The sequence below is a fragment of the Physella acuta genome, unplaced genomic scaffold (assembly GCF_028476545.2).
Source record: "Physella acuta isolate Inbredline_101_S28 unplaced genomic scaffold, ASM2847654v3 ptg001378l, whole genome shotgun sequence".
NCBI lineage: Eukaryota > Metazoa > Mollusca > Gastropoda > Physidae > Physella > Physella acuta.
Window position 1 is genome coordinate 29,200 of NW_026732893.1, and position 7,349 is coordinate 36,548.

Here is a 7,349-nt window from a genome sequence, read left to right on the forward strand (position 1 = left end):
ACTGAACCTGTTGGTTAAAGTTGGATCCCCGTCCCCGTAAAATTTGTTAATGTGGGACTCTCTGGGTAGGACCACTATATGGGTCTGCTTCTCGTCCAGAGTAGACATTTTATCCCGTAAGTAAAACAAAAGAGTTCTTTCTTACCGTGTGTGTATGAAAAAATTTTCCTCAATTTTCACAGTTCCTGAATGTCCGAATTCACATACACACAAAACACAGTTATGCACAAGGTTGACTATGGGTGCCTCAACCGGCAAGTCTAGTTGAATTCATCCTGATCGCAGCGCCAAATGTGACCTTCCCCGAGTCTATCCTGCCCGACAACGCCAATTGTAACGAGTTGAACCACTCATGCTACACAACATCGACTACAGTAGAAAGACTCGAAGATGCAGGTTCGCTATTGATCCTTTTATTACATGAATCAAGAAATGCTTCAATATAACACAATGAATCAACAGGAATGTTTCACAATAATAGTCTGAATCAACTGACCCCTAACAGTCCTCACTAGGCTTCATATAACTGAATCCACATGTCTATTGTCCTTCTTAACACAATATAACCAACTTGATATGTCACACAGACTGACTGATCTAAAGCGAGCGATGAAGAGGGAAGAGAACGAGTTCAGCCGTCCCCTCCTATTTATCCCTTGTATCCGTACTCGTCTTTGTACTTGTATTCCTCCGTAATCGATACTTGTACTCGATGTCTCCGACCACTAGTTGCGCAGTTCTAACGTACAGTCCGTGAAATAACATCTGCATCCTATCAATCAAAGTTGACAGGCTGTCTGAATCCCCTCGTACCGTTTCCCAAAATAGCACGCGTTGGCTTTGAGATTGTTATCAGTCCGATCCAATAAGCCACCTGCTATGTTGCATCAGACTGTAATACTGCGTCTCGGCTTATCGTTCGTTATCAGATTTGTAACTAGTGGCTAGGCCTACCCTAGTCACATATAGATTAAATTTAGTTTGAAATTGTTACAGTAGTGCTACTACTTTTCTAAGTAGTAAGTAGTGTAGACTACTAGAAGAGCAAGATGATAGATCTCCATCAAGCTACAATAGAGTTTAGTTAGTAGTTAGTTAGTCATAGTAATAGTACCAAAAGCAGTGTAAGTAGCACAGTAAAAAAAGTATTACTAGGCCATCTATTATAGCAAGTTAAAGTTTGGTTAAGTACTAGTCTTCTAGCAAGTTGCCTAGTAGTAAACTTATAAACTAGATCATGTGTATTAGTACTATTAGACTTGTAGGCTAGTCTTGTTTGTTAGTCTAGACCAGGGACTATAAAATCTACAATTGATAACTTTCGGCCTTTTAGTATAAGCCTAATTATTAATGAATTACAGGGTACAAAAATTAATAAATTGGTCAGAGTCAGTATGGTTACAGTTAGCTGTTAATAGAATTAAGTTTTAGATCTATTGACTACAATTTTTAGTTACAAGTAATGAAAATGAAACTAATAGTTTTGTAATAGTTAAGATATGGTTAACTGTAAACCAGATATTTTAGTTTTTAAGACAAGCTAAGTAGATAAAAAACTGAACCTTTACAATAAATTAAACCTTTTATATGTATATATATATATATATATATATATATATATATATATATATATATATATATATATATATATATATATATATATATATATATATATATATATATATTAATATCTCATATTAGTTAAATAATTATTTTAATATAATATATGGATAAACTTAATAATTTATTATATTTAAATTCCCTAGGTACTTGGCAAGCAATTTTCTCACACTTTACTGTGGCTATTGGTGATGATCTTGAACTAAAGGTGAGCTGAATGTTTTTTTTTATAATAAGCCATTTTTCAGCTTAAGCCCAAGTTTGAAATCGATTCAGTGTTCTAATTCTTAAAGAATATGTTGCTACTAAGATTATATACTGTAAGTATTAATATGTATGGCTTGATAGTGGGACTGTCAGACAGTAGCTTTCACATTTCTATCCTAAAAGATAAGAGTTCAGATCCCTGGTTTTAGTCCTGGTATGATGTCCTAAGTCTCATGAGTACCAGCTCTCATGAGTACCTGGCTCAAGATAGGGAAATTAAAGGTGGCTGGGTATATACCTCTGAACACTCAAATTTTACATGCAAATGTCACAGAAACAGGTGAATTTTAATTCAACTGCGATATTGGCTGTCTGTTTTAATCAATGATTAATTTTTTCATATTACTGAAAGTTGTTAAAAATATTATTTATTTAATTTCTAGGTAAATGGAACAGCATGGATGTGGATTTTTAGACACAAGGAAGCTGAATTTAACTTTTAATGAAGAATTTAAATGATGATTGTCCATGAAAAGAAATATTAATCATATACATTGTAATGCTGTATTGATGCATCTTCTGTTTTAAGTAATTAAAAAACCATCCATTTATGAAATTCTTTTCATTTTTTTTTTTCAATTTTAAAACTGTAGTTCTGTTTTGTTATTTGAAAACAATGATGAAAGTATACTGAACTGCCATTGAGATATTAATATAAATGCTATTGTTTATAGTTTAATTCTTTCAGAAGCAACTATATTGACATCAAAATCTTTATTGTACACTAAGTATAAAAGCTTACCCGCAAACCAGTCCATGTCAACAATTTATTGACATTCAAACATTAAATTTTTTTAAAGGTGATTTTTCTTAAATAAAACAGACTACTTTCATATGGGATAAGAAACATTTAATTTTGAAATTGATTGGTTTATTAAATTTTAATGGAGCTGAAACTAAAACACTGGGTACAAATTTATTATTACTTTGATTTTCTCAGAAAATTGCAAATTTTGAACATAAGAACTGTGGGAAGTAGGCAATGATGTTACAATATCTCTAGAAACTTGAATAAATTGTGGAAGGTTTAGAGATAGAAAACAACATTTCAGAAGATGATGTTTGAAATAATGGTAAAATATCTTTAGCAATTGTCACTGAATAAATATTTTCATTAGACAAATCACATTTAGATATAGAAGAATAAGGTATGTCTTCAGATTTTCTTATCAGCGAAGATCCTGGGTGATTCTCTTTGTTACCATCGGTCAAACGACAAGCCAATTCTGGAAAATTCATTGGGTTCTTTGCCTGGGCAGCTAAATATATTTAAATTAAGTTCATGCAAGGCTTTAGAAACATCAATTGGATAAAACTCTATAATTTCATTAACTTTTTATTAATATCAGCTCCAAAGGAATAATATAAACAAGTTACACATCATCAATAAATCAAATTTGCAGATATTTCCATTTCACCAAACTTTCTCTAAGTCATAATATATATTTTAAATTCATGGCATTTTGTTAGGCTAGATATGTTGACTTTTATTTACCACAATAATCTGATTATATAAATTAGGATTACCCAGCTATCATACATTCTTCTTTTTACTGCCCTCCTTTATGAGGGGGAGGTAAAAATCATCATAAAATGTGTGATGCAATTTACAGATGAACCCTCTCTCTCTCTACCCCTCCCCCTATATATATATATATATATATATATATATATCTACATAATCTCTAAAATCATGTTGGTACCTCTACCTGTTTGAATGTTAGGCCCATTTCCTTAAACTGTTTCTGTGTGGATCTTCTCCATGGGGGGGTCATCTATAAATGACGTCACGCATTTTTTGACGATTTTTACCTCCCCCCCCTCCCCCTACACATCGTCACAAAAAGCCAGACCCCCACCCCCTAAAATGACGTCACACAGTACTAGATTCTAGATCTAAATTACTACAGTTGCCTACACTCTAGATTTAGTTCTTAAGTTCTACAACAAGACTACACTAAACTTCGCTAGATCTAGAATAATCTAGATTCTATATATAAATTGATATTGAACATATTCTAGTCTACCTGTCTTAAAGTAAATAGCCTATTTAGTAATTTAGTAATTAATTCCACTCAACTACACTGTAAAATAAAAGAAACTAGATCTAGAATCTAGATCTCTAGACTACTCTTGAGTCTATAAATTAAAAATAAATCCTGTAGGCCCTATGTCGTATGTTACTGTCTAAGTCGGAATTTTCAAGAGGGTTTTTTTTTAAGTCATAGATCTAGATATAGAATTCTAGATCTAGAAATCTAGACTCTAGATCTAGGCTATATATATTTATTAATTAAATTAGGCTTGATTTCAGATTTACGATTGAAATCTTTTAGGCCTATAAATATCATATTTTATATAGATTTTAGATGTATTATTATTATACAGGTTGTATTCTAGATCTATCTAGATCTATATAAAATATAATATATTTGTGTGTGTGTGTGTGTTATTTTAAACTTAATTTACTTAAAACAACTTATTGTCGGAGTTTTTTTTATTCCAAAAACGAAAGTAGATTTCATAACTTAAAAAAAAATAAATAAAAAATATTCACATTTGGTTTGAAAAAACAAAAAAAAACGCCAGCTGGCAACTACCGGAGCGAGAACTTGGTAAGCTACTTTAACAACTTACAAGCCCAATAGACATGATTTTTAATCCATATTTAATACTTAAAGTTTTAAAAATAGAATAAAATCTCGTAGACAAATTAATTGCACACCAAGTGAACGCAAATAAAAAAAGCGCATAATAGTGCGCAATATTATTAGTACTTTTAAAATTTACATTAGTTTTTTGAGAAATCGGAAGTAGCGTAAATTACTACTTCCAGTCAACGGAAATTACTCAAAATTTTACAGAAGGTAGAGAATTAGATCTTTTACTTACATGTGAAATTTCATTTATCTATCTGAAATAGTACTCAAGTTATAGGCTTTTAAAAAATTCAAAGTAGGAAAAGTACCACTTCCGGTTATCGGAAATCGCTCAAAAGTTGATACGGATCTACGATTTTGATAAAATACTTATATATGAAATTTCATCAACCTAGCTGTAACGGTACTCAAGTTATCGTGTTTACACACGGACAGACAGACACACAGACACACACACACACACAGACATACGGACAAGATTGCAAAATTATGTTTTTCCGTATCAGTGAGGTGTAAAACGTCGAGATTTGTAAAAATCTCGATTTTTTTTTTTTTGCACGATTACAATACTTTCTCTATACTACGTATATACGAGAAAGTAAAAATGTCAATAATTACGTTCAGAACAGCTAAAACTATTTTAGTAAACAATTAGCGTTTGTAATATTAGGTTTAGTGCAAAGACTCGAAATTATTTGACCAATAAGATAATGGTTTATTCTTACTACATGATTGTTGAGAATAGTATTTCGACCAACTTATCTGACATCTGTGTAACAATACCTACGAATACCTCTGTTTAACTGCCTGTAATTACTTTTATCAACCTCACTACGATTACTTTTGTATACCTGCCAGAATTTAGATTACTTTTGTATACCTGCCAGAATTTACATATCCCAACCTGCCCAAACATCTATCTCTACATCTATCCGACCTCTACATTCCTAATTTTCCCTCTCCTATCCCCTATCCCTACCTGCCCAAGGTCACCTATCTCTACCTGCCCAAGGTCATCGAAATCTACCTGCCCAAGGTCACCTATCCCTACCTGCCCAAGGTCACCTATCTCTACCTGCCCAAGGTCATCTAAATCTACCTGCCCAAGGTCACCTATCTCTACCTGCCCAAGGTAATCTATTTCTACCCGCCCAAGGTCACATATATCTACCTGCCCAAGGTCACCTATCTCTACCCGCCCAAGGTCACCTATATCTACCTGCCCAAGGTCACCTATCTCTACCTGCCCAAGATCACCTATATCTACTTGCCCTAGGTCATCTATCTCTACCTACCCAAGGTCATATATCCCTACCTGCCCAAGATCACCTATCTCTACCTGCCCCAGGTAATCTATCTCTACCTGCCCAAGGTCACCTATCTCTACTTGCCCTAGGTCATCTATCCCTACCTACCCAAGGTCATCTATCTCTACCTACCCAAGGTCATATATCCCTACCTGCCCAAGATCACCTATCTCTACCTGCCCCAGGTCATCTATCTCTACCTGCCCAAGGTCACCTATCTCTACTTGCCCTAGGTCATCTATCCCTACCTACCCAAGGTCATATATCCCTACCTGCCCCAGGTCATCTATATCTACCTGCCCAAGATCACCTATCTCTACCTGCCCAAGATCACCTATCTCTACCTGCCCCAGGTCATCTATATCTACCTGCCCAAGATCACCTATCTCTACCTGCCCCAGGTCATCTATATCTACCTGCCCACTTTCACCTATGCCTACCTGCCCACATCAAACTAACACCTCCTAACCCCCTCCCGCCCCATCAACTTCCGGCACAAACCTGGGACTTGTTGATCACGTGACGTGGACCCTCTCACGTGCTCTCGTCTGGCACCGAGTGAGATAACACGCAGACAAGAGCCGCAGGAGTGGACATCAAACCTCGGACCCCGGGTTGGCTCAATGTTTGGCCATGACCTTCACATGGAAATCACACAATTTGTCGTTTGTTTTTTATGATTTTTAAAATTGTAAGCCGAATTTTCCTGTTTTTTGGAACATGTTTAATTTGCGACGTGATATCGCATATAATTAGTCAGTTAGTGAATTAACACGTAAAATGTCAAATATCAGTTTTTTTTTTGTTTCTTTTTTTTTCGACATAAAACGTGATTTCCACTTGAGATCCTGCATATATTACACAACACAAACATTTTTTTCCACATCAACCTTGTATAACGTTATACAAATACCAACATTCCCCATTTTCTATAATATTTCTGGAAATTACCACCTCAACTCCCCCTTTTTGGAAAAAACAGAAATATCAATGTCGAATATAAACTATGAACATCTCATAATTTACGAGAACATTGATGGTTTGCTTATCACAGCCATTTTGATTTGGAAAATAACGCAAAGCCTTTGCTTGTTTTAAATTAAATCATGCATAAGCTATCCATCTCAACTTTTCAATTATCTAAACCGCATAGTAAAAATATGTATATAAATAAGAATTAAAAAAAGACAATTTAATAGAGTATTGTTTCAGACCACTTCACTACCCCATACAGCGTAATTAAATTACAAGCTGTGAGCTTACAGGATATAACATATTACAACAGTGTACTACGATTGCAACCACACTATTAATGCAACCACACTATTAATGCAACCACACTTCCACTACAGCCACTATAAATACACTAACACTACACTCGTAAAACCACTACAACACTACCAGTACAACTACATGACCACAACATCCATATTACTACTACAACTATACACACTTACTACATAAGCAATATTACTACCACGAGCAAACTACCACT

At 34.3% G+C, this 7,349-nt stretch overlaps 1 long non-coding RNA gene across 1 annotated transcript; it reads left to right on the top strand.

Moving 5' to 3' along the window:
* Positions 1-970: 970 nt before the first annotated feature.
* LOC131927166 (uncharacterized) lies at positions 971-2,427 on the top strand. The gene is made up of 3 exons (XR_009383606.1): positions 971-1,124; positions 1,767-1,828; positions 2,271-2,427. It is a non-coding gene; the product is annotated as an uncharacterized LOC131927166 (long non-coding RNA).
* The last annotated feature ends 4,922 nt before the right edge of the window (positions 2,428-7,349 follow it).